This window comes from Antechinus flavipes, chromosome 2 (assembly GCF_016432865.1).
Source record: "Antechinus flavipes isolate AdamAnt ecotype Samford, QLD, Australia chromosome 2, AdamAnt_v2, whole genome shotgun sequence".
In the NCBI taxonomy this organism is placed as follows: Eukaryota; Metazoa; Chordata; class Mammalia; order Dasyuromorphia; family Dasyuridae; genus Antechinus; species Antechinus flavipes.
This window is the reverse complement of record NC_067399.1, coordinates 396,537,306-396,565,253: the sequence shown is the minus strand read 5'-3', so window position 1 is coordinate 396,565,253 and position 27,948 is coordinate 396,537,306.

The following is a 27,948-nucleotide window of genomic DNA, read 5'->3' as shown; positions in this document are numbered from 1 at the left end:
TAGGTTTCACCAGAATGCCAGAAGCACACATAACCACAAATAGACATAAAAAACCAGGTGTAGGTGGGTGGCACAGTACACAGAGAACCATACCTGAAGTCAGGAATACCTGAGTGCAAATCTGACCTGGATACTAGCTGTGTGACCCCAGGCAAGTCATTTAACCCCATTCTCTTTAAAAAATAAAAATAAAAACCTTCCATTTAGGAAGGTTCTTCTGAAGAAAAAATTGAGGCCCAAAGAAACGTACCAGCATTTATTAAGCACCCATTCTATGGCAGTCATTGTGTGCTGAACTTACCCAAACACATGGCTTGTCAGTACTAGAATCCTGAAGTCCAGGACTCTCTCTACAGTATTCCCCACAGTTCCATTCTCTTTGTCCTCCTACTCCAAGACCCTCATCACTAACCTCTGAACACATTACTTCACCACCACTGGTGGATGTCCACATAAGTCTAATATTTTGGACTTCAGGGTAGTCAAGGGAAAGGAGGAACATCGAAAAGGTAAACAGAAGAAACCAGAGTGCCCACATTTCCCCACCCCTTCCTTATCAAGCACAGATTTGTGAGACACTGTTAGTCAACCATGGCCACAGAATTTCAGAATCAGAAGCACCCCTGAGGCTAACCAGTTCATTCTTCCAAGAAGGAATTCCTTCTACCATATGTCCAAGAAGTGGTCAGCCAATATTCAAAGAATTCCAGTGAGGGATAAATCCCCTCCCTCCCCATGCAGCCCATTTCACTTCTGGGCAGCCTCAGCTGGTACAAATAACTGAAAGAGTTTCTAGGACACTAATTTCCCTCATCTTACAAAGTTAGCTAATACATTCACAAGATATACATGCCAGTTGATAATAAAGAGAGGTTAATGGCCCAAGGGCTAATGTCCCTATCTTTTGTCAGTGTAAGTTGGAGAAGGAACTCATTCTGGCTCCTTTGGACTCCTCCAAGTGCTCAATCTAAACTCTTTCCTGATGATTATGAGATGCATATTCTTTACCTAAGAGACCCGTTAATGCTCCTGCCTCTGGGGTTAATATTTAATTAGGTAGTTTTTAAAAACGCGTACTATTTGCTTGGGAGATTGCCACATGGCTCAGGTCCCTTTTTTTCTGGAATGTCTAGTTACAGGCAGAGCTCTAAGCCGTGGCATTCTTTCCTGCTTTTGTGTCTCTGTTCTGGCCAATTTAATCCAACTAATATATATTAAGCACCTACAATGGGCAAGATTTTATGTTAGGTACCAGGGATGCAAAGATATATCAACCAACAGCATTTATAAAGCATCTATCTTATATCAGGCCATGTGCTATATATACACACTGGTGATTCAAAGACAAAAATGAATCCCCATCGAGGATAGTCCTTGTCATTAAGTCCATTTATATACCAGAATTAGAGTGTAACCTGGTCAGGACACATTCCAGTGACTAGATAGTTCCTGAACCTAGATTCTGCTAATGAAGCAGGCTAATTTTATTTTGTGCTAAAATACCCTGTACCAATGCCAGAGCTATACCTTCCTCAGCAGCCCTATACCAGGAGCAAGTGAAAGAATACTGGCTTTGGCATCAGGGGACTGAACTTAGGTGCAAATCTCCTTCTAATGCTTACTATCTGTGTAAATCTTGGCCAAATAATTTAATCGCACAGAGCCTCAGTTTCCTTATTTGTAAAATAAGGACTCTAAGATCCCTTCTATTCTGAATTTAAGATCCTATTTCTGAACTGGATCCTCCTCTACCTCTATTTCACATCCCAATATTCAAATAGATTATCCTAAGATTCACCTCTTACACCAGGCTATAGGAATATTTTTTTAAATGTCTTGAACTGAATAACTGATATCTAAGCATTAATACTGGTACCCAGTGAAAAACGACTCTACTTTGAAACACTTCATTTGCTATTAGAAACAGTGAGTGTATTGGTTCTTTGTGCTGAACTGCTACTCTCTGTCTCTCTGTCTCTCTCTTTGTCTCTCTCTCTGTCTCTCTCTCTCTCTCTCTGTCTCTCTCTCTGTCTCTGTGTGTCTCTCTCTCTCTTTGTCAATGGTCAGGGACATATTTTGAAATGAAAATAATAAAAAAATGAAAGAGAGCAATAAATGCTGCTCCACTTGGCTAATCACATTTACTTTGCTACTATATGTAGGAGAAGGAAAATCTCTAGAACCCATTATAGCTCTGATCCCAAATCAACAAAAAGTGCTAGAGGAAATCATGTGACTGACAAATAGATTGAGATATAACCAAAAATTCTGACCCCAGGATTAAATGACCTCTAAAGGTACTTTCTAGCTCTCAATCTGTAATGCTCTGCCATTTGTGCTGGAAGTAACATTAGAAATCATCTTAACCTAGCCCACTCATTTATCAATTAATTTTAAAAATTATAAACTTAACAATGTTATTAAAAATTTAAAGGACAAATCAACTGAAGAAACTGGGAATATTTACCATAGAAAAATAGACTTCATGTGGACAGAAAAATTCTTTTCAAATATTTGGAGGATAAGCATACAGAAGGATTAGAAAGATATGATCTATTCATCTCAAGAAGGTAGAACCAGGAGCAAGGAGAACAAGTTGCAAAGAAACAAATTAGGCTCACTGTAAGGAAAGAGCTTCTAACAATATGATCTATCCATAAATGGAATGGGTCATTGTGGAAAGTGCTGGGTTCACCTTTAGTGGAGGTCATCAAATAAAGGCTGAATGATTACTTGAATATGTTGGAAAGAGGATTCTCACTTGAGTATAAGTTGAACAATAACATTGTGTAAAATAATCAAATAAATGTACAAAACACACATCTACCATTGAGGTTTATTTCATTTTGGTTAATTTTTGCCTATTGAAATGTAAATATATGGTTGGGTTTGGATTTTTGTTTTGTTTTTGTTTTTTGTATTTTATTTTATTTTTTATTAAATTTATTTTATTTTATCTATTGTTTCATCCATGTAAAGAGTTTATGGAGAAGAACTGTCCCTGCCAAGACTGAGCACCAACTGGTCTGTATTTAGAGTCTTGGAGACCTGCATGGGTCATTAAAAGTTTAAGTGACTCTTAAGGGGTCACAAAGAATTAAACATGACTGAAATAACTGAACAATAATACAATTCATGCTCTGGTATCCCCAAAAAACTTTCTCTTGAAACTGACACTCTTACTTCAGCTATCTTCCTATATCTTTCTTCCCTTTTAATCAATCAACATTTATTAAGCACTTACCAGCCCTGGGAAATAAGTAGTGCTGGGATTATCATCCAAATTTGGACTCAAGCAGCTAGATTGCACACTGAATAGAGCACTGGTCCTAGAGTCAGGAGGACCCTAGTTCAAATTCAGTCTCAGACAATTAACACTTACTAGCTATGTGAGACTGGGCAAGTCATTTAACTGAGAGAGAGAGAGAGAGAGAGAGAGAGAGAGAGAGAGAGAGAGAGAGAGAGAGAGATTGGAACTATGAAAGATTAAACACTTTGCTCTGGGGAAAAAAAACTGTTCACGTAACTAGTGTGAGAATCAAGGATTCAAAAATATACTTTTCTTGACTTGAAACAGAGACGTTTTAAGCACTTGGGTAAGTTTAACCTAGAAAAGAAAAGATTTGCCGATTTTTCTTGTGCAACAAGATAATTGTATAAATATGTATATATACATTGTATTTAACATATACTTTAACATGTTTAACATGTATGGGACTGCCTGCCATCTAGAGGAGGGGATGGAGGGAGGGAAGGGAAGAGTTGGAACTGAAGTTTTTGCAAGGATCAATGTTGAAAAATTACCCATGCATATGTTTTGTCAATAAAAAGAGACATATATATATACACACACACATATATGTATATAAAAGAAAAGATTTGGTAGATACCTTATAGCTATCTTTAATTATGTGAATGAATCTCCATTTAGAAAGAGAATTATCCCTCACTGAAGATCCTCAAGTGGAGACTAAATGTCTCTCTTCTTGACACAGGAGCTGTAGAGGAGATTCGTGTCCAGGTATTGATTGGTCCACTTAGCTTCTGAGTTCTTTTCCACTTTTGTGATTTTGGAATGAAAGGTGAAAAGAAGGGGGAAAAAGGTGGGTTAGAGAATAGGGAAGGATAAGAGTCATCAGAAGACGGAGAGAAAAAAATAAATGTGTGAAGCTAAAGGATGGGGGACCCTTTCTTTGACTTGGTAAATGCCATGTTTTGCAGTTGTCAAGATAAGGTAAGCAAGTTGCTTGGCTGGGACTAGAGTAGCTTGTCAGCGGCATTGGAGCTCTTCAAAATAGACCTTTTCTGGAATCCTTGAGGACACAGAAGCCTGAGTTGAGTCTGAAGAGCAGGGGTTCTTGCAGGTCTTTGGTTGTTTTGTTTTTTTAGGCAGTCGGGATAAATCACTTGCCTAGGATGGAACAGCTTGTAAATGTGTGATGCTGGATTTAAACTCGGGTCCTCCTGACTCCAGCCAGGACCAGTGCTCTATGTATTGGACCACTTAGATGCTTCAAGACTGATGGTGTTTCTTTTTTTTTTTTTTTAATTAAAAAAAAAACAGAATAAGAAAAAATAAAAACAGAGAAGGAATACAAAACAAACTAAAACAGAAGAGAACAAAGGTCATGTTCCCAGCAGAACATCAGGGAGGATTCAAAATATATATAACAATGAATTACCAGTTCAAAAAACTATATATATATTAGTAGAAGAAATTATATTCATGAGTGTTCATCTTTTATTTACTTCCTTGTAAATTGTTCTTTTGTTCTCTGCTGTACTCTTTTTTTACTTTATTCTTTTTTCCCCATTCATCCCCCCCACTTCCTCCAAGAAAACTATAGTTAAGAAAGGATATACATACATACATATATATATGCACCTCCCCCCAACACACACATCTTTCCTATTCCAGCTGACTCTTTGCTTTAATTCTAAGACTGGTGGTTCTTAAAGTGTCATAATCGCTCTTCAGTCCTTTGCTTTGGACTTGCCAATAATTTTTTCCTCTGATATTAGTTGGGAAATGGTTAATGTGTTAATGCCCATAAGAGATGCAGCAAAGCAATCATGATCTTGTTTCTTGTGAGCAAAATGATGGGAAATTTTTTCTGTTAAAGTGGAAATCTTTCCCAGAAGTAAAAAACTTTCATGGTGTGCTATTCATAACATTTTGGGGTTCCACAAGTTCTGTAATGTGCAGACTTCATTTAGCAGAATCACTTAATAAAATAAAATTTACTCATAGTTGAGCACATCTTTTTTCTTGGTTTTCTTTTCCTTTCATATGAGGCAAGAAAATACATTTTGGCGGGTAGGAGTATTCAGGGAAGACTAGCACCTCTGATGTAAAGACTTGTTGAGCCTTTTTTTAGGACAGCTCAGCCATCTTTGCTGTCCGACTGTCACCCAACTTTCACCTGTGGCTCCAAGAAGTTACATGTAGCAGGAGGAGGAGTGGCCACACCTCCATAAAAACTCTCAGCAGATTGACTAAACCCGTTTGTGTTAGGGTGATGTCTATCCCAAGCATGGGAAGAGTTCCCCCAGCAAAATGAGCAGATAAGAGCAATTTGTTCCAATGGCCATGAAGATGCCTGAAGCAGGTGCTCTGGAGCACTTAACAGCTTAGATGTCAAGATCATCCATTGCATCCTATGCTATCACCAATCACTTTGATTGCTGTCTTGTCACTGGATTGCAATGATTATGGAAGAGAGTGAGGCTGAGGAATTTGTGCAATTGTGCTTCACTTAAATCCAATTCATTCAGAATCAAGACATCACTCTATGATATCATTGGTGCTCTTCAAAAATATAAGACAAACAGCAACTTGTGCTAGGTACTGTGCTAAAGGCTTGGGACATTAAAGGAGGCAAAAGACAATCCCTGCTGTTAAGGAGTTTGCAATCTATTGGGGGAGATAACATACAAACAAATACTTACAAATCAAGTTAAACAGGAAATAAGGGAAGAGATTAGAATTAAGTAAAAGATGGGATCTTAGTAGAGACTTAAAAAATCCAGGGAGGTTAGTAGATGGAGTTGAGGAGCAAGCTTTCCAGGAATAGGCGTCAGCCAGACAAAATGCCAGAAGCAAGATGTCTTATTAGTGGAAGAGCCAGTAGACCAGTGTCACTGCTTTTGGGGAATGCTTTTTGTTGAAAATGTTCAAGAGCCTAAGTTATAAAGGAACCACTTGAGTTTACTGAGTAAGGATGTAACATAGTCTTACCAGTGCTTTAGGAAAATCACATTAGTGGTAGAATGCAGGATGGATTGAAGAGGGGAGAAGCAAGAAGACCCAGTGGCTGACTATTGCAATAATTCAGGCATGAGATGTTGAGAGCCTGCACCAGAGTGGTGGTGGTGTCAGGGGAGAAAGAGAATATTTGGAAGATGGGAGATGTTATAAAAGTGAATTGACAGACCTTGACACTACTGAGATATTTGAGGAGTGGGGTGAGAGACAACAAGGAGTTGAGGTTGAAACCCAGGTTGTAAGCCTGAGGGACTGAGAGAAAAGTGTTGTCCTCCATAGTAATAGGGAAACTAAAAGGTGAAGAGAATTTCCGGGAAATGAGTTTTGTTTTAAATATATGCAGTTTAGGATGCCTGCTAGTCATCCAGTTTGAGATGTCTAAAAGGCCATTGAACGTGTGAGATTAGAGCTAGGCAGGCCATTGGGCTCCGAATAGATAGAATTAAGGATCATCAGCATAAAGATGAATCTTAAATTCATGGGAACTGATGAGGTCACCAGTTGCAATTGTTTAGACTAGAAGAAGAAAAGACCTGTACAGAGGGGAGGGGGGTCTCAGGAGTATGACATAACTTAGATTTCCAACTGAATGACCCCCCAAGAGTCTATGGAACTAAACTGATCTCTATCACAACCTTCTGCCTGCTTGTCTCAGTTCTTTAGTTTAGTTTAGAAACACCATTCAGTCCAATTTTTCCTGTGCAACAAGAGAACTGTTTGGTTCTGCACACATATATTGTATCTAGGATATACTGTGACATATTTAACATGTATAGGCCTGCTTGCCATCTGGGGGAGGGGGTGGAGGAAGGGAAGGGAAAAGTGGAAACAGAAGTGAATGCAAGGGATAATGCTGTAAAAAATTACCCAGGCATGGGTTCTGTCACTAAAGTTATTTTTAAAAAAAGAAAAGAAAGAAAGAAACACCATTCAGGACCTCATCATATCTATCTATCTGTCTATCCATCCATCCATCCTTATCTCCATTTCTTTATCTCCTTTTCACTAACCCCTTCCAATCTGGTTTCTAGGGTTATTCAACTGAAACTCACTAATACTGCCAATAACTCCTAAATTTGCTAACTCTGGTGCCTTTTCTTTGTTCACATCATTCTTGTTCTCTCTGTGCTTTCGATTGCTGTTGACCATCTCTTCCTCCTATAGATTCTCTCTTAGCTTTTGAGACACAAAATTCTCATATTTTCATAATTGTCTCTTCTCAGTCCCCTTTTCTGGATCAATCATGTCTCACCTCTAATGCATTAGACTTTGTCCTGGGCTCCCTTTTCTTCTCTCTTCACACCTGCTCTTTGGATCATTTCATTAGTTCAGTCATCTCTATAAAGATGAGTTTTGGATCTAAGTAGAGAGAAGAGATTATTTTGATATCCAAAATACAGCATCAAAGCCAGATTTGGGCTTCTGCTGGTGGTGGATTGGGTTGGTCTTTAAATTTTGTTTTGTTTTTTGCTGCTGATAAATATAAATAATAGACTCAGGCTTGTTTGGCTTTTGTTGTGGCTCAAACTTTATTTATATGTCACGCTGACATTGGGGAAGAGAAATGTTCTTCATGTTCACTTCCATAAAGCTCCTGTGGGTCTCTTTGAGCAGAGTCCCCTATAATGGAGAAAGTGAAAGATTGTCAAGATTGTTATTTCTCACCTGGCTGCCCTACTTTGAGATTTTTCTTATTGACTTCTCCACCATGCTCAAGTTTATTCTTGGGATAATTTTATCATCCTGGAAGATCTCATCAATCTAGTTACTCTACCTCATCATCACTCTGGGTGGGGCCATGAACTCCAAATTTCCATTAAGGAGAGAGAGCAATCCAGAAATCTCCCCATTTCTCACCTGGCTGCACTACAATGGGACTTTTTTTGATTTGTCCATCATGACCTAGAATTTGGTACCTCCTCATCCCATCCCCTTTTCAGCTTCCTTTAGAATGTTGTCTTCCCTCATTAGATTGTAAACTATTTGAGAACAGTGACTTTCTTTTTTTTTAATTTTTTAAAAATCCCCAATGCTTAGCACAGTGTTTAGCACTTAGTAGATGGTTAATAAATATTTTTTGATTGGTTTGTAAAGAATTAAGTGGGAGTTACAAGGAATTTCCAATCCCAAAGTCTTGAAATTTACCTCATACTTTTAACCTTTAAAATTTTTATCTGAAAATGGCAATGAGCCTTAACATTCTTAGAGTTGCATAATGTTGGAGGCAGTCAGAATCTTAGATCATTACAGTTAGTCAAAAACATTTATTAAGCACCTACTAGATTCCAGATGTGCTGAGTTCTGGGGTTACACAAACAGGCAACAGATATTCTCTGCTCTCAAGAAGCTCTAACAAATATGTACAAACAAGCTATATATATAGCATATATAGAATATGATTAAAAGAGGCAAAGCAATAGAATTAAGAGGGGTTGAGAAACTCCTCCAACTGCATTTCACAGATGAAAAGAAACAATCGCTGGTGTTTAATAAATGCTTTGTTGTTGAATTGCCCAAAGTCATACAGCTGGTTAGTGGGAAACAAATGATTCCTAATCTACTGAAGTTCTTTCTGTGATTGTTTTCCTCTTAGGACCTCCCATGCTTCAGGTTGTTTTCTCCAGGTGCTAGATAGAAGGTGCCTGGGGTATTTTGTTACTTATATGCTGGTAAATACTAGTTGGTTTGCCTTATGTCAAAGGTATCAGGCACAAACTTGAAACTGACAGCAAAGGGTCAATGCTTTCTGAAAAATCCCTCTGGGGTTATTTGGCTTCCTTCAATCAAGCAAGGTAGTTAATAAAACAAGATGAAAAGTTCAAGTTTTTTTTATAACGAATGCAAGATTTCTAAATTTCTAAAATCAAAATACCTGTGGTCTCAAACTTTGGGACTAGTTATGCCAGAATAGTGAGATGAAATATTTATATACCACAAGATGCCATAAATAAGAACAAATAAGAGAAATGGGAAAAGAAGCATAGAAAATGACAAATCATGAAAAAACCAGAGCCTTTAAGAAAGCTAATAGCCCAATTTGAGATCAAATTAACTACATTCAATTAGTAAATAAAATCAATATCAAGATATGAGTAGGTGGGTAGAGCTCTGGATCTACAATCTAGAAACCCTCAGTTCCAATCCTGCCTTAGGTACTCACTGGTTGTGTGACCCTGAACAAATCATTAAATTTCTGCCTCAGTTTTCTTATCTGTAAAATGGGGATAATAATAAAACCTACCTCCTAGAATTGCTGTAGAGATAAAATGAGATATTTATGAAGTACTAGATACGTGTGTGCGTGTGCGTGTGCGTGTGTGTGTGTGTGTGTGTGTGTGTGTGTTAAGGTTCAGAAAGGACCCTGTAATGTCTGGACTAGCTCCCTGGAGGGCCTCAGGATCAGGCAGAGTCAAGATTAATCAAAGTCCTTGGTCTTTAGGGGGAGAAGTGAAGGAGGCAGGCAAGCTGCCACATGACGTATCCTGGATTCTGGAGTCCGGAGTCTTCAGCTTTTCTTCTTATCCTGCAGCCAAGTGACCCTGATCTCTCTCCATCAGCCCTCTAATCCTTGCCTAAGATTATCTCACTACCAAACATTCAGCAAGCACCAATCATGAGGGTCATCACATCATCTTCTCATCTAAATATGTATATAGAGCCATTGTCTCACATCGAATAGGTAATTAGCCTTAAGAGCTCTGCTGTCTGATTCAAACACACTTTTTCAGAATTTCAGCCCTCTGTAGGACCCCAAAAGGTTGGGGGGTCTCAGACCAGTGTCACAAAGTGTCTCAAAAGAATTGGCAGGCCTGAACTCATCTCCAAGTTAAAGGGCAAAGTTTATTGTAACATCAATCGAAGCAGACTAAATTTCAAAAGAATTTTAGCAAAGAACCAAGAGCAACAATAGACATAGGACAGTTAGACCAGAGTTTACAAGTAGGTTTGAGGGGTGGTCTATTAACTATTGTCTCAGGAACTCTGTTATCACTGACCAAGAGATTATCTGACAGTCAGTAATGTTTGTAGGACTATTCTAAGGCATGCTTGCCAAATGAGTCCTCATCTCAGCTTCTATTAGCTTGAGTTCAGAAAGTTACTCTCAAGTCATTCCTTGCTCCTCAAAGCATCAATGCCTTGCCAGATGCAAACCAAGATTTAGGAAATTCTAAATTTTTGAATCTCCAAAATCCAGACTTTTTCTGAAAATCGAAAATCAAAGTCTGTTTCTCAAGCCACATAACCATAGGGTGAAGAAGATTCCAAGGTCTCTTCTGTTATAGGATACTCTTTCACCGAATTATATGAACCTTGGAATCCAGTCATAGTATTTATTCAAAATGAAGAGGATGAGGCAAGAACACACACTATCCAAATCTGGATAGTATACAATTCCTCCGTTTATTAATTGAAATTGAAAGCAGCATATACTATTATCAGTCATGATCATGCTATTTAGTCATATATTGTACACTAGATTGAACTCAAAGTCCATCTAATCCAAATTCCTCTTTTTTCCAGATAAGGAAACTGAGTCTCACAGAGAATAAATGTCTTGTTCAATACTGCACAGATATGCATTTACATAATTCTAGAAGGGACCTTAGAAGTGATCTATCTAAATCCCTCGTTATAAGATGAAGAAACTGAAATCCAGATAAATTAAATAAATTATGAAAGTTATATAGGTCCTAAATAGAAAAGTTGGAATTAGAATCCAGAGTCTCTGACTTCAGATTCAGAGTTCTTTATGCTTTAACATAGCTTAAATGCTTTCAGAAGAAGAAAAAGCAATCTAAAATTTAAAACAAATAGACCCTTTTTAAAATGTATGTTTTTATCATTATGGGTCACATTTATTTCTGAATATGTCCCCATTACAGCCCATGTAACAAAGGATTAAAAAAAACTTTCAGCAAAATCAACATATATATTAACCTTATCTGAAATTATATACAATATTTCATGCCCATTGTGTCCCATAAAAGGGAAGCTACTGAGTTTATCATAGCCAGAAGGGGAAATGGTGGTATTAAAGATCTAAATTACAAGTACCTTCAACTTCATTCTTCATTGTAGGATTTTCCATATCACTAATGTTTAGTTGAAACACTTTGGGGAGGGAGAATAGGAAGAAGACAAGTTTATTTATTGGTTAACTCTCTGTCCTCTCATTATTTCACCAAAAAAAAAAAAAAAAAAAAAAAAAAAAAAAAAAAAAAAAAAGGATGAGGAACCCAGGAAAGCAGCAGGGAAATGGTATTCAGTGACAAGATGTAAGACAGAAGGGAAGTCTCTTCCAATCAGAATCTTCCCATTTTTCAATATTCAGGAAAATCCCACAAGGATCTTTTCAGGTTAGCCAGAAATCTGCAATGTTGTTAGGCAACTCCAGAAGAGACATTCATGGCTTGGAAGGTAGACTAATCACTGTTATTTTAGAGCTGGAGGAAAACTAGCTCCCAAAACCAGGGAGTTTTCTTCTTTGGCCCTGGTGTTACCTAACATGCCCCATTTGAAGTCCTTTCTGATCTAATGATCCTTCTCATGGTTCTATGCACTGATGAGAGGGGTGGGTAGGATGAGAGGAGAATTAAGGTTAGCATGCATTTGAGCTTCAGCAAATGTACCTAAAAATCTATTTTTCCAAACTAGAATCAGTCACTGCAGAACTGTGAAGTAGATGAAGTTTATTTTCAAGATCCTTCTCTACCTTCTTTTGGCATCCATTCCCTCCAATTCACAGTGTTGTCCATGGTCCCCTACTATTGTCTTATTGACTCTGATCTTTCTGGACTTCTCACTTTCTGTACCTTTCTCCCTCTTCATCAAAACTCAGCTTTTGATTCAATAATTCCATTGTTAGTAATATGTTCGGATAGTGCCATTGTGCTCCAAGATTTTCATCATAATATATTTGAAATAGAAAAAAAAAAGTTATTGCCTAGCCCAACAATATGAGAATAGTTAAATTGTATATAAATAAGAGTTGAGTTAAAGAAGATCGTGTCAGAGTGGGTAGTGTTCTAGAACTGTAACCAGGAAGACTTCAGTTCAAATTCTTCTTCAGACACTTCTATGTGTCCCTGGACATGCTATTCAGTCTCTAGCCTCACCTTCCTCCTCTGTTAATTGAGGCTAATATAGGTCCTACTGACAAGGGGAGCCCTGAAACTCTCTCTCACTTTCTCTCTCCAACTTTGGGGGGAAAGCATGGGAACTCCCTCAGAGAAGCTCTCCTCTGAGAGACCTGCCCCAGGGAATGGAGAAAATAAAGTGGTTTCATTCTGTTATGTGGGTGGGACTAGTTGAGTCCAGGACTACTCCTATTCAGCAAGAGCTGGAGATTTCTATCTAACACTATTGAGTTGAAGATCAGTCCAGGGACACATTCATTTGGAAGATTCTCTATTCTGATTCCAACTCAAACTGCTCCCAGTCCCCACCAAGAGCTGCTCATAAAACAAGCTTCCTTCAGCTCAATTTCTTGAGAGGACCTAAAAACAGGAATTATGCCAAGGAACCTCTCTCTGCCCTTGGCATAGCTGCGACCTCTGCCCGCTGAAAAGACATTCTTTTTTCAGTGTTACTCCCTCTTTATCTCTCTCATCTATTTTCCTAACAGGACCCTATTTACCTCTCTTTCGGGATTTTACTTCTTTGTCAGGACCCTGCCACCAAAAACTGACTTCTCAGTTCTAATAATAAACTTCTTTTGCCAGTTTAATTTTTCAGGTTCGTAAATTCATTTATGAAGGACTTGCACCGACCAGAAGAGGGTTCCCACAACTCCCTGCCCTGCTCCAAACCTCATCATTTTTGTCTCCCTGATTGGGAATCAAGGAGAGCTGAACCTCATCACTACCGCATGGGATTATTGTGAAGGCACAATAAATATTAAAAATGAAAGTCTTTGCAAATATTAAAGCCACATATAAATGCTAACTAGTATTATCATTATCATAGATAGAGCTTTTACTAGAAATCATAGATCTAGAACTAGTAAAGTGCTTATGGCCCTCTAGTCCCAACCGTTTTACAGTGAAAAAAATGAACCAGAGTGGTTTAGTGATGTGTCCTTGATCAAACCACTATTAGTAATGCAATTAAAGGTTAGGGGAATTAAGTGGGCAATTATGAAAAATTAAAAGAAATCTAGAAATACTAGGAAATAATACAAGATTGGGGGGATGAACCCTCAAACAGAAGAATGGGATACATTCTCACTATGATGTACGAAGAAAAGTGAATGTAAATTAATGTATTAAGGACTATAAATATAGATCTGGAAAGGATCTGAGAGGCCATTTCCTTCTATACCCTTATTTCATTTCATGGATAAGAAAACTGAGACCCAAGATAGTAAACACAGATCTTTACACAAGATAGTAAACATTAAAGAGATGATTTGAATCTACTTCTTCTAGTCCCAGAGGGACTAGTTTTTCCCTTTTGCCACACTACTTCCATTGTTACAGAGCTGTAGAGGAAGGGAAGGACTAAGTACTTGTAATAAGTGTTATATTAGCTTTAAAAGTGTTATAATACTTTATAAGTTGAATTAATTTAAATGCAATTACTAAATACATACAGTTTGTATCAATTTTTAATGTTTCTGATAAAACATTTCATTTTTTTGAGTAGATATCAATTGAGGAATGGCTGAATAAGTTATAGTATATGAAAGTCATGGAATATTGTTCTATAAAAAATGATGAACAAGCTGATTTTAGAAAGATCTGGAAAGATTTACATGAACCATTGCTAAGCAAAACAAGCAGAATCAGGAAAATGTACATAGCAATAGCAAGTTTGTGACAGACTTGATTCTTTTCAGTGGTTCACTGATCCAAGGTAATCCCAATAAATGTCAGATGGAAAGTGCCATCTGCATTCAGAGAGAAAACGATGGAGACCACGTAAATTAACCCAAGCTATGTTCACTTTCCCCCTCTTTTTCTTGTTTTTTTTCCTCCTATGGTTTTTCTCTCCCAATATGATTCATAAGGAAATATATAAAAAAGTGAGTGTATACGTATAACCAAAAAACAACAACAACAAAAAAAACAGTTTTTTTCATGTAACTGGGAAAAATATATATATTTTTCTAAATAAACAACATTTTTTACACATAAAGTCAGATCTAAACAATTGGGAAGAAACATTTTCATTTTTTAAACTTAATGTAACTTCTATTCTGTTTCTATTATAACCATAGTTTAGGGGCATGTAAATACATAGGCATGACAAATCACCCATATCTGAGAATTATTCCCTCCCTTAACTCCACCCCCCTTTTTTGTAATTGTGTTTCTAATAAGACTAAAGAAATCTCTATTAAGCAATCTATAAGAATAGAGAGATAGGACTTGTGATTTCATTGAGATAGGGAGCTCTCACTAAAGGAAACTTCTATCAACATAGGTCAGCACCTTCTGTTAAACTAAAAGAGTTACCTAGAATAGATATCAAACTCAAATAAAAATGTCAGTTTCTAAACCATACATAAGGATCTCTGTGGACATATATTGGCAGAAAAATCACATATTAACAATATCTATGTTTTATTGCATTTAATTTATTTTGTTAATCTACTAATTACATATTACACAGTAAATATTTTAGTAACTTATTTTGTTAAATATTGCCAATTTCATTTGGACTGTCCTCTGGAGTGTTGAGTTCTGCCCCAAGCCATTTGTTTGTCACCTCTCTACTAAACAAAGCATTGCAATCGAAGAGTATTAAATATGTTAAGTGATTTGCCTGCCATCCAACTCTAACCATTATTTACACTGTCCTTCAGATTAAAGTATTTTTTTAATGAAATAATGCTGGCTAATAGATAACTAAGATAAGGTAAATCATGATCTAATTGACAGAAACCTGTTTGAAGTAATATAAAATTATGAGAAAGGTGATAGGTCAACAATGGATCTAAAAAGTGGACAGTTAGGGTAAACATTTATTAATTTTAAAAATGTATCTGACAGATACAATGTGACAGTTGAATGATATATCCTCTTAGGTAAAATAATGCCTTAATTCAGGTAAAATTAACACAAAATTAGGAAAGCAATCTTATTTCAAGTATGCTAAGGTTGTAGATAAATATTTCCCTCTTTTAACCAATGTATTGTGAGATACTATGGTAAAATGGGATACCAGCTCTTGAATCAGAGGACCTGTGTTTAAATCCTGCCTGTGATACCTACAACTAACATGACTTCATTGGATTTCTTCTTAAATGACTTAAGGAGTTATAGGGATTGATGACTTCTCAGGTTCCTTCTAAGTCTATAAATGTTATTCATCTTTAACATGTTCAGATAGAGTTCAGTCATAGACAAAAGAAGGAATTTTTGTGTTTAGGACAAGAACCACAAAATGAGAATCATGAAGTATAATCTCAGTTTGAAGTTGAGGGTGGATGGAGAGAGAGACTCTGAAATACATAAGCACAAAACTGGCGCTGGGAAAACCCTCTTAGTTTTAGAGGGAAAGCAGGTTAGGGAGGAGCCCTAACTCAGCCAACATCTGCTAGCTTCCTATTTTAACTAGTTATTCTTTTTTAATTCCATGCTAAGCTCTGTTTCTAGATGTTCAACATAGATTTGACAACCTCTAAATTTGCCCTGTGGCAAAACACCAGCTGCCCTTTTTTAGCTATGGTGATAAACTGATCAGTCAGAATTATAACTACTTATAATTATTATATGGCTTTAAAAGAAATTTAAAATATTTTTTCATTTGTTGTTTTGGGCCATTTGAAATTTTCATATGATCATTCCATTTGCAAAGAGTTAATTCAAGAAATACATACAAACAAATCCTTCCCTTCTTTTAGTTCATTATACTACTATCAATTAGTGGAATAGATTTTTTTCTCTTACATTTATTTTGCACAAATAAATGAAATAAGACTGAAATACAGATACATAGAGAAAGAAATTAAAAGTTTTCTAGAGAGTATCCGTGTCTTATCAGATTTATGTAAGTTTAAAATCAAAATAAATACAACTAGTTAGATCCCTCTACTCCCTGACCATCTCCTCTAGCTGATTCCCATTTCTCCTAGAAATAGATCCTTACCAAGGCATCTTTTTAATATTCTGCACTACATGGAGTCAGGCTGAGATGGTGCTGTCGAAATTACAAAACACTATACTTTCAAATAGCTGCTGAATAATTTAGTGACTTTACACTGTCCAAATGCTGTGCTCTTTGGGTAGACAATGTCTTGGTTTCCCTCCTAGCTCTTTTGTTATGACATTCAGTAAATGGAGAGAGATTGCTCTTCTTAATAATTTATAAAATAATAATCCACATTAGGAATCAAGCTCAACCAATGGGTTCAGGGTTGCAAATCAGGTCACCACGGAGATGAAAAGCTCAAAACTCACTTCTAATTCTGGAAGTACAATTGAGTTAAGCAACTGGTCTTGGCATTTGCCAAGAGATAATGCTGATCACCCCACCTCCCGGATATTCTCTCCTCCTCTGATTTTTATGACCCTGATACCTTTTAGTTCTCATCCTACCTGCCTAGTAATTCATTCTTAGTCTCTATTGTTTCAATATGCTACCCATTAAGTGAGGGTGTATGGGAAGGTGCTGACCTAAGCCTACCTCCCCTCACCACACACACACACACACACACACACACACACACACACACACAATTTCATGAGTATAATATCAATGTAATTGCCTTTTCAGTGGGTGCAGGAGTAATGGGAAAGAGGAAAAGTATTTAAAATCCCAAAGTTAAAAAAAAATGTTTAAAATAAATAATCAAACTTAATCATGTTAATTTGACAACCATAAAACTTAATGTAATAAGGTAAATAGGGCAATAAACTTTTATGAAGAACTTGTAAAGGGACTGGCTGCAATGTAGATACAAATTGCTATTATAATTAATTTTCTGAGGCCTTGATCACAAAAAGCTTATTTGTGTGTACATGAGAATTTTAAACTCCAGTCCAAGAGAAAGGCTTGTTTTTTTATGAGAATAATGCCAATGATGGCTAGTCAATTTTGCATCTATTGTTATTAGTTAAATTATCTGTTGATGGAGAAAGTAATGGCCCTCATAATTTTGGCACAATAGAGTGATCAACCATGATTCCAGAGGACTAATGATTTATGATGCCCACATCTTGTCAAAGAGTATAAGATATGTAGTTTTGAACAAGTTCAACATAGGAATTTGTTTTGCTTTACTGAATACATTCATTTTTTTTTTCTAATTGTAGAGGAGGTGAAAGGATAGAAAATAATGAATAAGATAATAAAAAATTGAACAATGAAAAATAAATTAGAAAAAAAAATGAAATAGAATGCAATAAAAATAACAGTAAATAATAAAATGTTAGTTAATGGAACCAAATGATATTTTTTAAAGAGGGAAAAAAGAAAGTAGAATTGAGAAAATGAATAAAGGAATATTGGCACCTAGAACAAAGCCTTACTTGTCCAGTCCTAGTTGCAACTCTGATTTCTCTAAGTTAGGTTTTCACTGAAAATTTTTGTTCTGAGGTGACAATCTCTCCTTTAGTTGAACTTTTGTTGGAAAACATCCAGGAAAGGGATGATGTGAATATTTAAACTTGAAAGTTTTAACATTTTTCAGACAAGAAAAAATAATAACAAAGAAAACAAGGAAAATAGGATCCACCACATAAAAGTAATTGAAAAATTAGGCTATAGGGACATTCTGATACTAGCCTAAGATGTCATCAAAGGAATTCAATATGAAATTTCAAAAGGGTTTCATAGTCTTTCTGTTTCCTTCTGTGTGTATCATATTCCTCTAGTAATTGACCTTCAGGGTATGAGGAACTAGAACTCCTTTATACTTACAACTCCAAGGGTCCTTTCAGGCAGGAGGGGTAGAATAGCGAGGGAACATCTGTTCTTTCAGTTTTAACAGCTACTACTGCTCCTGCCTTGGGCCAAGAGAAACTAGCATCTATGTTTTTTGCGCAGTAGGTAGTCACAGGGTTTCAGAATTCCATAATTTCTTTGTCAAAAATCATTTTTTTCCTGGTTCTAAAAAAATATTACTTACATCCCTTAGATTTTGTCAATATTGTTCTTTTAAAAAAAATACTGTTCTTTCTCATCTTTCTATGTCATTTACACGGGGAGGGCCAGGGATTTGACTGATCTAGAATGTAGCCTGCATTAAGTACAAAACTATCTAATTGTTGCCTCTCTTCCTTCTAAATACTTGAATCTGCATTTCAATTCATGTGTTTTTTAATCCTCCTCATAATATTGTCTTATATGGCATTACAATATTTTCTTCAGCTATTCTGAACTGTGGTTATACTTGTAAACTATGAATCCCTTTGTAGATGGACTTCAAGATCTATTTTAATTCTGACCTTCTATTATCTGATACTTTTCATCTCTCGTCTATATACAATCTCAGGGTCAGCTTTGTCCTCTCCTCTTCTGTCCTCCCTCACAGTTAAATCATTTCCAAACCTTGCTTTTTCTCCCATCATCTCTTTATAATGTATTTTCTTTTTCATCTCTAAATCCTTTAAAAAATAGTAAGCATGTCTTGCTTGTCACATAATATGTCAAATACATTAATGTTATGTTGGTGGAGTTGTGAACCAATCTAGCCAGTCTGGAGAGCAGTTTCAAACTCTGCATACCCTTTGATCTAGAAATGTCACTAATGAATCTTTATCCCAACGGGATAATAAAAGAAAGAAAAGGACTCATATTTGCAAAAATATTTATAGCAGCTTTTTAGTGGTGGCAAGGAATTAGAAATTGAGGGGATGTCCAATCAATTGTGGAATGACTGAATAAGTTATGGTATATGAAAGAAATGGAATGTTATTGTTCTGTAAGAAATGATGAATAGGAAGATTTTAGAAAAGCCTGGGAAGATTTACATGAACTGATACTGAGTGAAGTGAATAGAATCAGGAGAATATTGTATATAATAACATCAAGATTATGTGATGATCAACTATGATAGATTTAGTTCTTTTCAGCAATAGATTGATTTAAGACAATTTGAAAAGATTTGGGATGGAAAATGCCATCTGCATCCAGAGAGAGAAAACTATGGAAACTGAATGTATATTGAAGCACATTATTTTCACCTTTTTTTGGTTGTTGTTTACTTTTTCTTTCTCATGGTTTTACCCTTTTATTCTGATTTTTCTTTTACAACATGACTAATATGGAAATATGTTTAAAAGAACTGTACATGTATAACCTATTCAGATTGCTTATTGTTTTGGGATGAGGGGAGAGGTAAAGAAGGAAAAGAGAAAAAAGTGAAACTCAAAATCTTAAAAAAATGAATGTTGAAAACTATCATTACATGTAATTAGAAAAAAACAAATAACATGTCAAGTAATCCTGCTTTTTCCATTCTCTCAAAAGTCAAACCTCTCACTTGAATTTTGTGTTCATTTATCCACCATAATCTCCCCTACAGCCATAGAGGTCCTAAAATCTTCGATTCTGGTTATATCTTTGATTTTGGTTCAGATTGAAAATGTCTCAAAGAGAACTTCCTTCTTGCAAGGATTCAAGAGGTACTAAGAATATAAAGTTCCCAGTGAATGAAATAAATCACTAAAATGAACAAGATTTAAATATTTTTAAGCCTCACCCTATCTGACTTTCTTTATTCAGGTTCAGAGGATGGATCTCTTCTTATTCACTCAATTAATTCTTTTTCTCTGTAGTGCTAAAATCTTTACAAGTCAAATGAAATTGCTTAGCAAAATATTTATTATAAAGTTCTTGTCTATTAAAAAATTGAATCCACTTAAAAAATTGAATTCTGGTTCCATTCATCTTTATTATACATCTATGTTACAAATGGGGTGAAATTGTTTATTAACATTTTTACGCTGGAGAAAGTAAACAGCAGTTAAGCTCTAAATATGTAAAGTTAACTAGAAAGTTGATAGCAATTTGGTGATTACCTACTGATGACTAATTCAAATTGTTCTTCACTTGCAAATACAATTCTCAAATATTAAATATAATGTTTTTGTATTCCTCAGTGCCGAACTCACTATTAGGTATTCAATTAAAGTTTGTTGGTTTACTTTAGCTTTTTCTCTTAATCAGCTCACTAAATCTTTACTCAATTCTCTGCTTTACAGACTTACCCAAAAGAGATCAAGCATCTTGTCTAAAGATTGGTGATAGATTGATGTTAGAACTGGGGAGAGGGAAAGAAAGAGAATGACCATTTAGATAGTGACAATTGTGTGCTAGGCATTGTGCTAAGTGCTTTTAAAAATATATCTCATTTGATTCTCATAACAACCATTGGAGTTTATTATCCCCATTTATAGTTGAGGAAATTGAAGCACAGAGAAGTTAGGTGACTTGGATTACACAGCTAGGAAGTGTCTGAACTTGAATTTGTAAGGCAGCATAGTACATAGAAACCAGCTCTGAACTTCTGGTTCTGAAACCAGAAGACCAGGATTCCTATCTCTCCTCTGAAGCTTGTAATCGGCATGACTTTAGGAAATTTACCCTCTCCAAGTCTCAGTTTCTTCATCTGTAAAATGAGAGCTAAAGCTCTTCCTGCCCTGGACCTCACGGGATCATTGGGTCATCTGCTGGTTCACATAGTGTCCGTAGTCTTGGCTTGTGGAGCAAGATGTAGCACCAATGAGATTTTCTCCAATAATAAGTGCTGTAACCTGGCTCCCCAAGGTGCTATTTGGGTGAATTGGGCTCCATATTTTCTTCTCCCATCTCCCTATGGTACCAAGTGTGTGACTATTGATTTTCTTCCTTGCATTTGTTTTTGTTATCCATAATTTATGGGATCATTTTTCCATCCTTCATGAAGGCAAATTTTGTGTAAAAATCAATTGTGTGAGGCCTGCCCATGGGCTGGTTGGTTTTCTTTGCTTTCATCTCCCCAGCACTATCCTCAGGAGACAAGGAGCAGGATGTTAGGGAACAGGAGCAGGAGGGGGCTGGGAAATCAATTGTCAGTAGTTCAAAAATCCTACAAAAAAACATGTCCTGCCAAATTTCTTCTGGTACCTTGAATATTATACACATTACACTGAGTTCTTGTTACAGACTAGATTGAAAGTGACTTGTGATCAAACAGAAAAAACAAAACAAACAAATAAAAAAACCCTCTATATTTGTTTTTAAGGGATTAATTGCTGCCAATAGGAACTATGGAACTTCTATAGATATGGAAAAAAAGGCACATGGTCCAGCTGAGACCATTAATAAGTGAAAAGATTAGTTTTATGGAATTTTTAAAGCTAGTGAAGACTATGAAAATAATTTAGTCCAACCCCAACTTGACAGATGAGGAAACTGAGGTACAGATGTGGGGAAATGACTTGAACAAAGTCAGACAATAAATTAGTAGCAGAGTGGAGACTAAAATCAAGGACTCTTGACTTCTAAAACAAAGTTCTTAATGCAGTAGAGGTTCTGCATTTCTTTCTTCAGGCTATTACACAGAGCACAATGCTCATAGGAGCATGAGCTGGAAAGAGCCATCTTTTTAAAGCTATGTGATCCTCACTTTACATATGAGGAAAATGAGATCCAAAGTGGTTAAAAAACATGTCCAAGAGAAACTTCCAGGAGAGGATTCTGGGAAGATGGCAGAGTAGGTTGGGAAATTTCAAGCTCTCCAGGTTTCCTCTACAAATAGGTCAAATTTGCACTTCAAGACAAACATAGATGAGTGAAAAATCAAGAAGACTTGGGGAAGAACAGGAGTCCTCCTGATACAACCTGAGAAGATCTGAAGAAAGGGGATAATTAAAGTGCGGGAAGTGCAAACACCTTCAGGCCAGCTCTGCAGAAGCATTGTGGGGAGCCCTGGGATGGCTGGGTGTAGCTGGAGTCTCAGGACACCTGCAGGACAGTTTGAGGAGTCAGGCTCTGAGTCCTTGAGGACTGAATGAACCTCGGTTGATTGGGAATGCCAGGCCCAGATGTGTTGCAGGAATGTGGCCCTGGGTGAGAAGGAGCCAGCACAACAACGAGTGCTGCTGACTATGGGCACTTGCTGGAGGGAGGAACTCTTGATTTGGGGTTCCTGGTCAGAGGGGGTAGCTGAAGTGAAGCCAGACACAACACCCCCCCATCCCAGGAGTGGAGGTGCTTACATTAATACCTCTTAAAAAATGAACTGGAAAAGAAAGAACCTTATCATAAAAGCATTATATGGAAACAGGGAAGACCAGGATTCATCTTCAGAGGAGGTCACTGAAATAAAAAAAAAAAAGTTTCTATTCCAAAGAGTACTATGAAATGGCTCTCTGCCCAGAGAAAATTCATAGAATTTAAAAATCAAATGAGAAACATTGAGAAAAATTGAAAAAAAAATTAAAATCAAAACCACCTAAGACTAACAAGATTATTAAAAGTTAATCAACTAGAAAAAGAGAGTCTCAATGACAAAAATAACTCTTTGTAAGCTAGAATTGGGCAAGGAGAAGCCAGTAAATCTATGAGAGACTAAGAAATAACAAAACAGAGTATTAAAAATGGAAAAATAGAACAGAATGTGAAATATCTTATGAGAAAAATGACAGATCTGGAGAACAGCTCAAGAAGAGAAAATATAAAAATAATTGGACTTCCTGAAAGTTGTGACCAAAGAACAGTAATGCAAGAAATAATCCAAGAAAATTGTTCTGGGGTAATAGAACATAAGGGGAAAGTAGAAATAGAAAAAATCCACCCATTATCACCTCATCTGAGATCCTTTGTGGAAAATACACAGAACTATTATTAGCAAATTTTGTAATCCCTAGATCAAAGAGAAAATTTTGCAAGAAATAAGGGGAAAAAAATAACTCAAACATGCTAGAGCTACAATTAGAATTGTACAGGATTGTATGTGCAAAAATGTTTGTGGCAGCCCTTTTGGTAGTGGCTAGAAACTGGAAATTGAATAGATGCCCATCAATTGGAGAATGACTGGGTAAATTATGGTATATGAATATTATGGAATATTATTTTTCTGTAAGAAATGACCAGCAGGATGAATACAGAGAGGCTTGGAGAGACTTACATGAACTGATGCTAAGTGAAATGAGCAGAACTAGGAGATCATTATACACTTCAACAACAATACTATATGAGGATCAATTCTGATGGAATTGGCTCTCTTCAACAATGGGAGGATCCAAATCAGTTCCATTTGATTAGTAATGAACAGAACCAGCTACACCCAGAGAAAGAATACTGGGAAATGAGTGTGGACCACAACATAGCATTTCCCCTCTTTCTGTTATTGTTTGCTTGCATTTTTATTTTTCTTCTCAGTTTATTTTTACCTTCTTTTCAAATCTGATTTTTCTTGTGCAACAAGATAACTGTATAAATATGTATACATACATTGTATTTGACATATACTTTAATATATCAACAAGTATGGGACTACCTGCCATCTAGGGGAGAGAGTGGAGGGAAGGAGGGGAAAAGTTGGAACAAAAGATTTTGCAGGGGTCAATGCTGAAAAATGACCCATGCATATGTTTTGTCAATAAAAAGCTATTAAAAAAAAAAGAATTGTACAAGATTTAGCAGCAGCCACAATAAAACACCACAGATCCTGGAATCAATCAAAAGACAATCAAAAGAACTAGGCCTCTAGCCAAAAATATCATATATGCAAAATTATAATATTAAAAGGGAAAAAAATGGACATTCAACAAAATTCCAGATTTTCATGACTTTCTAACCAAACCTGAACTTAATAGAAAATTTAACATACAAGAGACAATATCAAAGATCAATTTCAAGGAAATCAACATGGACAAATTATTTATTTATTTTTTATATGGGAAATGAATACCATATGTTTAAGATTGACATCAACAATAAAGCAGCTCAAAAGACAGATTGGGACAAAGTTTTAAATAAAAATAGTAATTATATCATACAAATGAGGTACAGAGGAAGAATAGATACTGAGGCAATTAGAATGGGGAGGAGGACTCGTAGTTCTGAAAACCCACTCACATCAGGAATGAGTTAAATAAACCACACTACATATATGCCATGAAGGGTATATCACCCTCCAAAATCTACAAAGAAATAATGTGGAAGGGATGGGAAAACTGGGAAGCAAAAGGTGAGGGAAGAAGACAAGGGAGAGATCCATAAGTAATAACAAGGTAAGTTAAGTGTAGAATTAAAACAGTCAACATTATCCCTGTTTTTTTATCCCAAAAGATATATGTGTATGTGGGAATATATGTGTGTATATGTGAATGTATATGTCTCCATATGTATATATAAATATATCCTTTTTTAACTATAGCCTGTTTGGGAGTGGGGGAGGGATGAAAGGGGAGGAAAAGAATCAAGTTTAAAAGGTACAAAGCAGAGAACAAAGAACAATTTACAAGGAAGTAAAGGAAAGATGGACACTCATGAATATGATTTCTTTTACTAATATATATATATACACTTTCTTGATCTGGTAATTTGTGGTTGTATATTTTGAATTCTCCCTGATGTTCTGCACATGACATCTCTTTTGTTTTGTTTCATTTTGTTTTGTATTCCTTTTTCTGTTTTCTTTTTTCTTATTGTTTTTTTAAATAAAAGATAAACAAAGTTACAGGAGCAGACCCAAATTTAGTGCTTTTTCTATTACACCACACTGCCTCCTTTACCAATTAGAGGCTCAAAAATGTTCAGCACAGACTATGCTGAACATCACTGGCATAGGTCTTGTGACAAGAAGACCTGAGTTCAAATTTTATCTTTTTTAGGTAGACCTGAGTCCAAATTCTTTGTTTACTAAACTATGTGACTCTGAAAAAAAGTATCTTAACATCAGTCTAACTTAGTTTCCTCAACTGTAAAATGGGGTTATAAGAGTATATACTTCCCAAAGTTGTTGTGAGAATTAAATGAAATAATATTTATAAAGTGCTTGGTACAGTGCCTAACAGAGAGAATTATTCCTTCAGGAATAATTGTTAACAAGGCTTTTTTGTTTTTTCCTTTTCAGGGGAGGGGGAGATAGAAGATACCAAAAGGAAATTTGTGTTAATTTTTAAAAATTAATTTAATTTTTACAAAAGAAATGTTCAATGATCAGAAGAAATGAAGGTAAGCCATGCAAACTGCACCCCAAGGAGAAAGCTGGCAGTAAGCCAAGTGTCCAACTCAAGGCCTAGGGGCAGCATGTGGACTGCAGTATTCCTGAGTCTAAAACCAGATTAAAATGTAATGGGGAAATATTTAACGAAATAGACAAAAATACAATAAAACATAGATAATGTAATATTTTAAGACTAAATTGATAAATAGCCCACCAAGATTCTAAAGTAGGAATTAGTAATGGCCTCTAGTTTCCATTTGAATTCAATACCACTGGAGGAGGCCATGCTTGGAGGTTTTCTGGACAAAGTTTTCTCACTCAAGGAGTAAATCCTGGTCTGAAGTATTTAGTTCCCTGTCCTATGGCTAGTTCTTGGCAAAATTGTGATGCTGTATCCTTCCCTTTGTCATCCTCTCCCCAAACAGGTAAATCCTCTCCTTACATTGGTATAAGAGGTAGGACCCCTAGAGGACTATATGGCATCATAGAAGTGGACCACGGTTCAAATTCTAACTGCCCTATCTAGTTGTGGGGTACTGAGCAAACAATTTAATTCCTCGGGTGGCAATTTCCTCCTTTTTATAATGAAAATGGCTGATTTATTTTTAAAAAAAAAGATGACTGATTAGGTCCCTTAGAATAATAGATCCATTCCCCTCCTAGGATAAATAGCACAGAGAAAGTGTGACTGGGAAGGATAAAGTGAGATTAACCAGCCGTAAAATACCAGAGAAGTCATTGACTTTCCCTGTGCCTTGACTTCCCCTTCTCTGCACTGTGCTCTGGTAATTGAGGTTTTATTTAGGGGATCATTTTCCCCTGTTTCATGCATAACAGCAAATTTTGTGTCAAAATCAATTGAGTGAATACTGTTAGGCAGGTAGGTTGTATAGCTTGGAGTCAGGAGATCCTAAATTCAAATCCAACCTTAAACATTTCCTGTGTCACTCTGGTAAGTCACTTAACCACTGTTTGCTTCACTTTCCTCAACTGATGAATGGGGATCATGATAGAACCAATCCCCCAGGGTTGTTCTGAATATAAAATGATATAACATGTGTAAAGCACTTAGCACAGTATGTGGCACATAGCAGGCATTTAATAACTGCTTCTTTCCTTCCTAAATGTTTGCTTTGTTTTTATTTATTAACATGTTTTGGCCATATAGGGTATTGAGCTGAATGATCTCTGAAGTCCCTTCCACCTTAAAAAGCTGATATGATGATAATAGACAGAGATTCCAAGAAACCTTAGGAAATCTCTAGTAGGGACTTCTTAAAGAAGAAGCCTTAAATCATCCCACACCAAGGGATTAGCTTTTATCTATAATTATGTAGATACGGCTGATTATCATACAAAGATAATATAGACCAGAATATTTGAACTATACTTGATGAGAGGGAGGCAGGATTTAGGATTTCAGTTGGTTCTGAGGAATTTTTGAGGGGTTAATATTATTAGGTAATATTTTTTAAATTACTAAGGGGCTTTCAGGGTTATACTCCCCTAGCAAATGAAAAAAGTATTCCTGGGGCTTCATACAATTTAGCTCTCTATGATTCCTTTGAGGACTGTAGTTACCTCAGACTCATTCTGGAACACCATTCAGGCAGTCTTCTATCCTTCTAGGATTAATCCAAGAAAAAAGATTAGGGTTTTTCCATAAGGCATCCTTGGCAGTGGAAGGTCAGAGAGACCACTCTCATTTTGCTATTGCAGTAACAGACTACAAGCCAGATCAAAACTGATAATCAAGCTTGTGGATTAAGCATGGGATACCACATAGTATGAACTTAAATTCAGGAAAGCCTGGCTTTAAATGCTACTCAACTTCTACTAGTTGTAGAACCATGGTAAGTATTTTTCTCATCATCAAAGTAGGGGAGAATATTCCTGTAGAACTTCTTCTGGGTTCTAGACACTCGATTGAGATCACTGCAAACTTAAAAATGCTATTTAATGTAATTTACTAGTATTATTACTATGAGAAATCTTATTGCATGTGGATTGCTCTTCTCATCCCCTTATTAGTTTATGATGTTCACATAGCTTCTTTGAAACTTGAGTTCTTCATTTTGAAAATCAAGTCAAAAAGTTGTCTAATGGAATTGTAGAGAGAAAATTTTAGAGCACTCTACCACAAAATGTCCTAGCAAGCCTCCTGCAAATCCCAAAGCCAAGAACATTAACATATTCTCTGAGAGAATCCTGGGATTGCTCCAATAATGAGATACCATACAGCCTACTGGATATTAAGTTGATCTTAAAGTCAGAAACACCTGGGTTAAATTCCTAAATCTGGCACATGCTGCCTGTTTTGCCCATGTGAAGTTAATCACTCAGTGCCCTTGGTAACAATCTGGGACTATACATTTTGGAAAAGATGCTGGTCTACATTATTAGAAGGAGTTTTCTCATGTAAGAGTTCTCTATATCATTGAAATCACAGATCCAGCCTCTCATCCTTTCCTATACAACAAGTTCCATAAATGTCATCTTTCCCTGGGGAATTCTGTATTGAACTAATTCTTTTTTAGGAGATGAGGCAATTATAATGTAGGATTCTCTCCTTTCTCTT